The sequence below is a fragment of the Rhinopithecus roxellana genome, chromosome 18 (assembly GCF_007565055.1).
Source record: "Rhinopithecus roxellana isolate Shanxi Qingling chromosome 18, ASM756505v1, whole genome shotgun sequence".
Lineage (NCBI taxonomy): Eukaryota > Metazoa > Chordata > Mammalia > Primates > Cercopithecidae > Rhinopithecus > Rhinopithecus roxellana.
Genome location: NC_044566.1, coordinates 11,975,049 through 11,986,347, shown reverse-complemented (window position 1 = coordinate 11,986,347; position 11,299 = coordinate 11,975,049). Strand labels below are relative to the sequence as shown.

The window sequence follows — 11,299 nt, the reverse complement described above, 5'->3', positions numbered from 1 at the left end:
CCAGGAGGAGGAGATTGCAGTGAGCCAAGATTGGGCCACTGCACTCCAGCCTGGGTGACACAGCGGGACTCTGTCTCAAAATAAATAAATAAATAAATAAATAAATAAATAAATAAATAATTGTATTGGATCCTGGACAATTCCTAAAGGAGGCTGAGAAGGACACCTATACAGTGAATGGGGTGGGCCACGCAGACCCTTCAAAAGACGTCTACAAGAAATACGAAGGCTAGCATTGTTGTGGGTGTGGAGAGCAAATGAGGCAAAGAAATGACTTTCAGCACTAGGCAATATATGGTAGCTATATCTGTTATGAATAATAATAGGAAGAACTAGAATTGAAACATTGAGATTAGATGTGTTTCTACCTCATTCTGCCCTAGACAGCTAAATGCGGTATAATAACGTCCTCTCAGATAAATGTTGGCTATAAAATTCAGTCTTGAATCTCTAAAAATTCGATTGGTACAATTACAGGAAGAAACAAAATCATAGCTCTGCTAAGGACCTGTGGAGTCCACTCAGTGCGACCTTTCATTTTGCAGTTAAGGAAAGTAAGGACTAGAGAGGTGCAACGTCTTACTCAAAATTAAACAGAAACCCATCAGTATCTTCCAACTAGAAGTTGATGCCATTTTCGTTGCATGTTATGTGAAACATGTATCTGTTAAAAGCATTATGATGATTTTAAAACACACCTGCACATTCTTTTAATTCTTTCCATCCAGAAGTTGAGCCTAGTTCTCCTTCCATTAAATCTGGGCCAATTGGAGGGACTTCACTGGTAACCAGTAGAATATAGCACAGATTTTGAAGCTATGAAAAAAGCCTCTATTGCTTCTGTCTAATTCTCTTGGGTCACCTGCATTTGGATCACTGAGCTGCCACAAGACCACCATGTTGTGAGGAACCCCAGGTCTTATGAAGAGGCCACATGAAGGTAAAACAGCTGATAGCCTCAGGTGAAGTTCAGGCAACAGCCAGCACCAACCGCCAAATTGGGTCATGCTCCCCATTCCAACGCTGACCCTTCTCAGCTCAGCCCCCAGACATTGTGGAACACAGACAAGCCATTCTCACCGTGTCCTTCTCTGAACTGCTTACCCACAGAATTTTTGAGCATAATAAAACGGATGACTTTTTTGCCACTGCGTTTTACGGTGATTTGTTAACCAGCAGTTGAAACAGGAACAGGAGCAGTATTTTTGTTCTACTATAGACTTCTGGATGGGAAGCAAAAAAGAAAAATTCATTCCTAGCCTACTTTACTTTCACTCAAGGCCAACTAAAGCCAGAATACTGTATTTGGTTTGAAAAGAGAAACGAAATAAAACTGGGCTCTGCGTTTTCACTTTCTGCTGCACAGCGTCTTTGAGGAACAAATAGAAGGCAACCCCAAGAGGTTTTTCTTTTTTAAATGTTATGAGATTTTTCAGAAGATGATCAACATTTGCTTGGCAGTATAGCTCCCAAGCAAATATCGGGCAATTAATCACACATATACAACAATTTTTCTGTGGAGAAATTTTTATTAAAAATGCAAACACTTTAAATGCTAAAAATACTTTCCATGCTTTAAACATCTCTTAAACAGTATCTGAATACGTAAGTAAACAAAGGGTTCCTCTGCTCTAAAGTACAATACAGCTGATTTATAATGTAAACATCATTTTTTATCCTAATGCTGAAAGCCAAGTAAACAGCAAGGTGGGCTGAGGGCTTGTGTGGGTCAGATGTGCTTTTGGCAGCCACTGAGTTTGCCTGATGACAGTCTAGAGGGCGGGCAGACACAGTCGACAACGTGGAAAACCAGGGCAGTGTACTCAGTATTTTTATTCCTTTCCTAGGGCTGCTATCACAAATCACCTCAATCTTGGAAGCTTAAAACAACAGAGATGTCTTATCTCATGGTGATGGAGGCTAGAAATCTTCAATCGAGGTGCCAAGAGGGTAGAGGTCTCTGAAGTTTCCAGGGGAGGCGCCTTCCTGGCCTTTCCGGCCTCTGGTAGTGACTGGCAGTGCTTGACATGGCTTGGAGCCACACCACTCCCATCACTGCTACGCGGCGTTCTCCTCTGTGTGTGTGTCCATGTCTCCTTTCCTCTTCTTATAGGTACCTGTCATGTTGGATTACGGGCCCGCCTACTCATGTATGGCCTCATCTTTACTCAATTACATCTGAAAAGACCCTATTTCCAGATAAGGTCATGTTCACAAGTACTGGGGGTTAAGACATCAACCTACCTTTTAGGGAGACACAGTTCAACCCACAGCAGTGTCCTAAACAAAAAAATCTAAATAAATGGCTGTGGTGGTGGGAGGAGATGACGATTAATCCAGGGTACCCCTGCTGCTGCTTTGCATGTGGCCTGAAGAACCTGGGTATAAATACCGACTGGCTGTGAAGCTGTGCGAAAGTGATTTCCCTCACCAGTCTCAGAGTTCTTACCTGTGAGTGGGGGCTGACTGAGACTACTGGCCCTGGGCAGGCCCTGTGAGCACATCCTCCTGCGAAACACGACACCCAGGCTGCACCCCAGCCAGCTGAGCCAGAGCTTGCATGTTACCAGATCCCTCGATGATTCTGTGCACGTTACAGCTTGAGGCTACCTAACACACTTCTTGGTGCATAATGATTTGCCAATAAATGCTAATCTCTTCTATTTATAAACACGACAAAAGCACTTCAATAAAACAGCTGAGTTTACATTTAATTTAATAACTATGGACTGCAATAAAAGGGAGAAGGGAGGAAAGTAGGCCATGTTTAAACTAACTTCCTCCTCCAGAAGGAAACTGACTAACAAACAACATGCTGGGTGAGACACTAACTTTTGGGACTCTTTTGAATATCGCAGCTTTCTTTTTTTACTTAAGCAAAGATTGCTAGGCTCAGATGGGAAAAAGCCATTCAGAGAGAGGAGGTAGCTCAGACAAATTTTTGTAAAAGGTCATGTTAACTGAAAGAAAAAACCAGGGGAGTTTAGAGATCATTAGTGTATAATTCTAATGAGAATTTAAATATATATGCATATTAAAATATAAAAACAACAACCAACCAAATAAAAATGCTTGGAAGTCATCTCTTTCCCTCTCTGAACGACAACAAAAACAAGCTGGAAATCAATAACTTTTCTTAGATCCATCACAGAACTGAGGTGGAGGATAAATTGGTGCCCTGAAAACGGAAGAGATGAGTGAAGAAGGAGAGCACAGATCAGCTCGCTGGAGGCAGAGACCACTAGAGCTGGTGAGAACATTTGAAGGGTGCCGCTGACAAATCGCCAGGGGCTAAGGGTGGACTAACTTGAGAGTTAAAAACTCTTGGGGACACGAGAGCAGTGCTGTGTGACACACTTTGTTTTTCCTCCAGGAACCCCACCAGGTTCTCATGGTGAAGATACCCCACGTGTGGCCAGGGAGAAGGGAAAAGTAACCATTCTGAAATATGCCCAGATTACTCTCCACCACAAACACCAAGCCAGAGCTTTATCCTATTTGGGGAGAAGGAAATGACCCAACTGTAGCCCCCTCTAGCCTGCCTTCTCTGGCACGAGAAGAGAAAAACCATTTGAGAAACACTGGTGAAGGTCACAGCCCAGGGACATAGTCTCACTGAAACACTGAGAGCTGGTCATAGGATCGTGAACTGGTTCCCTATCCCACACCTTATCCCACATCAACAGGGCTCCTGTTTAATAGCAGGGGGTTGCAGCAAAATAAAACTTCAAGGACCAGACTCATAAGAAAAAGTTCCTAAGAAACCCACAGACAATAGGGGAGCCAAAAAGCAGGACAGAGGACAAATAAGCTTCTGATATGTACAGCTACAAGGGACAGTAAGCACAGCCTAACTTCTAGCCAGAAAAACATCAAACTTCTCACCAAAGGCCTGTCTACTTGAGTTGCCGTAACCCAGTACATCATGTCTGGCTTTTCACAAGAAATTACAAGACATGACAGAAGGCATGGAAAAAAACCATCTGAAAAGATAAAGCAAGCATCAGAATCAGACTCAGATATGGCAGAGACTTCAAAATCATTACATCAGGAATTCTAAGTAACTGTGGTTAAAATGTTAATGAAAAAATTGGACAACATGCAAGAACAGATGGGTAATGTAAGCAGAGAGATAAAGATTATAAGAAAGAAGCAAAGGAAATCTTAGAAACCAAAACCAATTCTGTAACAAAAATGAAGCATGCACCCTGATGGGCTCATGAATAGACTGGACACAGCCAAAGAAAGAATCAGTGAGCTTGAAGAGACATAAATAGAAACTTCCCAAACTGAAATGCAAGGAGAAGAAAAAAAATATTTTAAATGAAATAGAATATGCAAGAATGGTGAGACATAAAAGGCATAACACACATTAATGAATACCAAAAGGAGAACAAAGAAAGTGAAGGAGTAGAAGAAATATTTAAAGATTATAATAATGACTGAGAATTTTCCGAAATTATTTACAAAAATCAAACCATAGATTAAAGAATCTCAGAGAACATCAAGCACAATAAATACCCCCAAATCAACACCTGAGCATATCATACTCAGTCTACAGAAAAACAAAGAACTAGAGAAAACTCTTGAAAAAAGCCTGGGGTGGGGGTGGCATGGTAGGGGACACGCACCCAGAGAGGAACAAAGATGGGCATTCCAACAACTTCCAGGCAAGCGAGAGAGTGGAGTAAAAGATTCAAAGATCTGAAAGAACAAAAACCCATGTAAAATTTTGTATCCTGCAAAATTATCCTTCAAAGGTGATGGAGAAATAAAGACTCAAATCAACAAAAACTGAGGGAATTTGTCACCAGTAAATCTGCCTTGCAAGAAATGTTGAAAGAAGTTCTTCAGAGGGAAGGACAAAGACATAGGTCAAGAACCCTTCTCTACCTAAAGAAAGGAAGAGAGTTGGGGAAGGAATAAAAGAAGACTCTTAGGTTGTGCTTAGAAGCCCTTACTGCTGACAGTGTTGAATTTTACCCGTGTTCTTAGAAAACAGAGGAGGCTAAGAAATCTCCCATCCTTTGTGTTAGAGGAAATGACTTAACTTCAAGATCCCTCTTCCTTGTATTACTTAAATTAGATTCATGGAAGCTCCCTGTATGAATCTGTTTTCATACTGTTATAAAGAACTGCTGAAGACCGGGTAATTTATTATTTTCAATAGCAAAAAACGCAATTACTTTGCACCACCCTAACATAAATGAAAGATTTAACTGACTCACAGCTCAGCATGACTGGGGAGGCCTCAGGGAACTTACAATCTTGGCATAAGGCCAAGGGGAAGCAAGGCATCTTCTTCACAAGGCGGCAGGAAGGAGAAGTGTTGAATGAAGGGAGAAGAGCCCCTTATAAAACCATCAGATCTCATGATAATTCACACATTATCACGAGACCAGCATGGGAGAAACCACCTCCATGATTCAATTTCTTCCATCTGGTCTCTCCCTTGACAAGTGGAGATTATGGGGATTACAATTCAAGATGAGATTTGGGTGGGGACACAAAGCCTAACCATATTACCCCCTCCCCGCCCCAATTTACTTATGACAGGCCAGACATGGGCCTTCCAAATTCCTATTCTTTGCCTCATAAATTAGTTTAACTATTTTTCCCTTGAAATTAATGGAAATAAAACGCTTGTTTATTGAACTTTGGTTAAGTTTCTCTCCTTTCCCCAGGTCCCAGAACCTTGGCTCACCATCAGCCTAAGCCAGTCTTCATCCACTCCTAAGAACAGGCTGGCCTGCAGAAGAATGTTCCCTGACCCACTATCCACTCTTGGGACCCCTTCATCCACTTCCTCACATCCAGTTCTTTCTCAACTTGTTTATTCCTCCTATATATATAAAAGAAAGCCCCTTTTTGCCTAACCTTTGAGATGCCTGCAGATCTCATGTGTAGAGTGTTCTATTTATTACAACAGTCTCCCCACACCCCACCACCATCCAACCTCTTCCAATGATACTTCTGAAGAAAATCTCTCCTAAGTCATGGTTTATTTGACACTGTAAATTTGGCCTCCCGCTTTGGCCTGGCTCCATGTCAGAGCCTGCCAAGCTCACACTCCCATCTCAGGAATCAGCTCCAGTCACCATCCAGTCCAAGCAAGTTGCTGGGAAGTATGTCCTTAGCCTCCTATGCTCACAGCAACCAAGAGCTTTTGCTGCCTTGCTTTTCAGGCACTTGGAACAGAAATGACAGGGATCTCCAGGTTTGTTGCTGCTGGAACCATCAATATGTGCTTTCCCTAGTCAGGAGGTAATTTTTTCCCGCCTCTTGAGTAAAGAATTTCCTTTTTGACAAGCTTTTTTTCTTCTTGTTTATTTCTTTGTTTTTGCATACAGTCATACTCACAATTAGCCTTGCATAGCATAGGGCCTCCTGACAATGGTTTTAGATGAATTGATGATCATTTGGCTTAGGGAAAAAAAATGTACAATGTGTGCAGAACTACACATTCTGAATTGAATCATAAAATAGTCTTTGGAAGCTAGAGTTCTCCAGATTTCCAGATTTTATTGCCAGAGCAGTGATGAAAGCGGTTTACTCATCTTCAAATTATGTAATATTCTATAATTTTGAATTCTCTCTAAAACTCTTCAAAGAACCCCGGCTGCTAAGAAAAGCCAGACAACACATTCCATATGGATTTGCTCATTATGAATGTTTTGTTGACCGCCTCCCATCATGTGCTTCTAGGTCTTAGGCCTGAGATGGATGACCCCAATCTTAGACACGGACGCCCACTCCACCCACCCCCTGCCCTAAACCAAAGGAGCTCACTTTTTAGCTACAGAGATGAATATTAAATAATTAATGAACATTTTTTTTTTAAGTTTCTTTTCACTGTATTGAGGTTTTCCTTTAAATTATTGAACACACTTACATGTCATTTTTAAAAATTACAAATAAAGTGCTGCCAAGGAGACAACCTGCCAGGGGACTGGGAGTCAGTTGGATAGGGAGAAATGGGCATAAACTGGGTGTCAGACAGCTTAGGAAAAGTTAGGTAGGTGAGATTCTAAGAAACAACACTATAGAGAATGGCACCATGGTGCCCAAAGACTCCACCTACACTGTAAGTGCAGACATAACTCTCTGAGCAACCAAGATGGTATTTTCCATTAACAAGGCAATCAATACTTATGATGCTTTGTGGGCATGTTGCAAAATACATCTCAAATTTTGAAAAGTTGGCAAAAACAATTGAGGATCGGTAATTTAAGAATTAGGAGTATATTAGTCCATTTTCACACTACTATAAAGAACTGCCCAAGACTGGGTTACTTATAAAGGAAAGAGGTTTAATTGACTCACATTTCCACCAGGCTAACAAGGCCTCAGGAAACTTACAATCATGGCCCAAGGTGAAGGGAAAGCAAGGCACCTTCTTTTTAAGGCGGCAGGAAGAAGAAATGAACCCAGGAGGAAATACCGCTTACAAAACCATCAGATCTCATGAGAACTCACTCACTATCATGAGAACAGCATGGGGAAAACCACCCCCATGATTCCATTACCTCTACTTAGTCTCTCCCTTGACACATGGGGTTTATGGGGATTACAATTCAAAATGAGATTTTGGGTGGGGAAACAACCAAACCATATTAAGGAGGCAAGATACATTCATGAATCTCCTATTTTTTACATTTAGATTGTTCTTTGGAATGATCTGGATTTGAATGATGTGTTATTTATATTTGGCTATCCTTAATTATTCAAACATGAACTGAAGAAATACTTTTATTGGAGAAGGGAATGGAGGAGGGAGGCAACTAAAAATTTTAAGAGTCTGAAAACAAAACAAAACAAAACAAATGAAGCCAAACTTATACTCAGTATAAAAAATCATGCAATTCTTTTCTTTCAAGGTGTATTCGGCATATATTTATCGAGGTTAGCTAAGCCATAGGGTGTCAGTGGACAGAAAAGAGTCAAGATGCCTAGAATTTGGATTCTGGTGGCAAAAAATAGTCAATAAAGAAAGACATGAGAAAATAAGGTGAGTTCAGGGAGTGTGAAATATCAAGATTTTGATAATTACACTATAAAATGCAGGTATAAAATGTGTGTGTTCCTTATTCCTTCAATGCATCCTCAGAGATAATCCCTGGTAAATTAGGGGCTTTCATGCATATTTTTTCCTTTTTTTTTTTTTTTTTTATGGAGGCAGCCAAAAGACATGGCCAGAGCCTCAGCAGGATAAATATCATCCTCTTTTAAAAGCTCCACAATCCCCTATACACCTACATCCAATCTCCAGTGCTCTTATAAGAAGAGGACAGATATACAGTAAAGATGGAGACAGGGACTAAAAGCCAAGGAATGCCAGCAAGCACCAGGACCTAAGTGAGAGGCAGCGAACAGATTCTTCTCCAGAGCCTCCAAAGGAACCAACTTTGCTGACATTTGATTTTGGACTGCTGGACTCCAGAACTGTAAGTGAACACATTTCTGTTCATTTAAGACATCAGTCTGTGGTACTTTGTAGGGGCAGCTCTAGAAAATTTATACACTAACTCAATGGAAATAACTATCTTTATCACTAGACATCATTCTGGATTATATATATATGTATATATGTAATGTACATATATAAAAAAATTCCAGATGTATCCATATATCATATCATATATTCATACCATGTATGAATGTATAAACCACCTATCTCATTCCCACTGGATAGATAGGTACAGATATGTACAGACAGATGGTTAGATTGACAGAAATATTTCTATTATAATGGGGTAATTCTATAGATTCTATATTAAATGTGATTTTACTTGAATGTATCTGAAGTAAAAGATTAGCTCTATCCCTATATTGCACTGTTTTCCTATTTCTGTGCTAAAATCTTGTCGTTCAGTTTATTCAATTTTGTATAGGGCAAACCCGTACTATTTGCTACGGTCTAAATGTCTGTGTCCCCTCCCAAACCCAGATGTTGAAATCTAATCAGCAATGTGATGGTATTAGGAGGTGGGGCTGCTGGGAGATGATGGTATTAGGAGGTGGGGCTGCTGGGAGATGATGGTATTAGGAGGTGGGGCTGCTGGGAGATGATGGTATTAGGAGGTGGGGCTGCTGGCTCTGCCCTCATGAATTGGATTAGTTCCTATCTTAGTCCATTCAGGCTACTATAAGGCTACCTCAGACTGGGTCATTTACAAACAGCAGAAATTTATCCCTCAAGAGTTCTGGAGGCTGGGAGTCCAAGATTAAGGCACTAGCAGATTCAGTGTCTGGTGAGACCTCACTCTCTGCTTCATGGTGACACCTTCTTTCTATGTCTCCACATGGTAAAGAAGGGGTGAATAAGCTTCCTTGGGCTTCTTTTATAAGGCCATTGCTATGGCTTAAATGTATGTGTCTCTCTAGAATTCCCATGTTAGAGGCTAAAATTCACTATAATAACATTAAGAGCTGAAGCCATTTTGGAAGTGATTAAGAAATAAGGCTCCATCCTCTTGAATGGGATTAGTATCCTTATAAAAGAGGTTGACAGGAGTGTCCTAGTCCCCCCCATCCTTTTTTTTTTTTTTTTTTTTTGCCCTTTTGCCTCCCATCTCTTCCCTCATGTGAGGACACAGTGTTTGTCCCCTTCTGTGGACCCAGCAACAAGGCACTGTCTTGGAAGCAGATAGCAAGCCCTTATCAGACACTGAATCTGCTGGACTTCCTAGCCTTCAGAACTCTGAGAAATAATGTCTATTATTTATAAATCACTCAGTCTAAAGTATTCTGTTATAGCAGTGGGAATGGACTGAGATAGGCACTAATTCCAGTTATGAGGTTAAGAGCCCTCATGACCTAATCAATATCCCAAAGCCCCAACTTTTAATACTACTGGACTGGTGATTAGGTTTCAACATATGAATTTGAGGGAACACAAACTTTCAGATCCTAGAAATGCCACTGAAAGAGAGCCCAGAGAGCTAGCTCACCCCTTCTATCACGTGAGGGCACTGTGAGTAGGTGCCTTCTATGAGTCATCTGTGAATCTCTGGGTCCTCACCAGCGACCAGATCGGCTGGCACCTGGATCTTGGATTTCCAACTTTCAGAACTGTGAGAAATAAATTTGTTATTTGTAAGCTGCCTAGTTTATGGTATTTTGTTACAGCAGTCCACACAGACTAATACACTTCTCTTCTCTGTTTCCAAGTTTTCTTGATAATTATGTGATCTTCCATATACAACTTAAAATTAATTAGTTCTAAAACACCTATCTCCAAGAGAATTTGGGACTCTCATGAGAACTGCACTAATTTTGTAATTTGACTTGGGAAGAATTGACAATATTTTTGATACTGACTACTCATCTAAGAATAACAGCATGTTTTACATTTACTAGGGTCTTATTACTGCCTTTTCAGTAAAGGTTTATAATAAAGATTGTGTAACTTGTTGAAGTTTATTCCTAAGTATTTTATGGTTTCTGTTGCCATTGTGGAGAAAATATTATTTCATCTTTTAATACGTTTTTGCTTATTCAAATAATTCTGGTTTTTCTTCTACTCAGTTAAGCTTTATTATTGCACTCAATTTTAAAATTGAGACACCTAGATTTTCAAGGGTTCCTGTCATCTGCAAATATTAACGTTGCCTTTTCCTTTTAGGGCTCAACAATGACACAGTTTGTTGTACCACATAGGGACGAAGCTTTTCGTGGCTGGGGTTGAGGAGGGCTTGCTGGTTATGTGCAAGGGCTTTGCACAGTATGACCTAGGTGCACGTCCCTGCTCTGTCACCTACTAGTTGTGTGACCCTTATTTAACCTCTGTGGACCTCAGGGTCCTATCTCTGAAACGGGAATAACAGTAGTACTTAATTCAGAATTGTAAGAATTAAGCACTTGTTAATACATTAAAGCATTTAGAAGGCACATTAAACCCTATAGTAAGTAAGCATTAGGTTACATTCATCAAAACCTGTTGCATACTTACCTCCTGCAAGTCTCATAAGCACTTCAGAAAGTGTGGTATCTCCATTCTGCAACGAGGAAAGTAAGTTCAAGACAGCAAGTGATGAGAGCAAGCCACTTGGATATACATTTTAGGGCTGCCCCGCAAGACCAGCTCCTAGAAGATAATGCAATCAATCAATTTCTGCGAGGCAGGACTTAAATCGCACTAAAACGTGCTTAATTCATTCAACATGGCGTTGGCACCTTACCAGGAAGGAAAAAAACGGAGTACGCCAAGGCGAAAGGGAGAGTCCCCATCTACTGCGTCTCAGGCTTCCGCCAAGACTGACGGAAAAAAACGAGTCCGCTCGGAAGCGCTCGCCTGCCT

The 11,299-nt window shown here is 40.7% G+C and overlaps 1 long non-coding RNA gene across 1 annotated transcript; it reads right to left on the bottom strand.

The window, feature by feature from the left end:
• Positions 1-9,050: 9,050 nt before the first annotated feature.
• LOC115894600 lies at positions 9,051-11,292 on the bottom strand. The gene is made up of 3 exons (XR_004054739.1): positions 11,181-11,292; positions 10,952-11,086; positions 9,051-10,071 (listed from the first exon to the last, which is right to left on the bottom strand). It is a non-coding gene; the product is annotated as an uncharacterized LOC115894600 (long non-coding RNA).
• Positions 11,293-11,299: the final 7 nt, after the last annotated feature.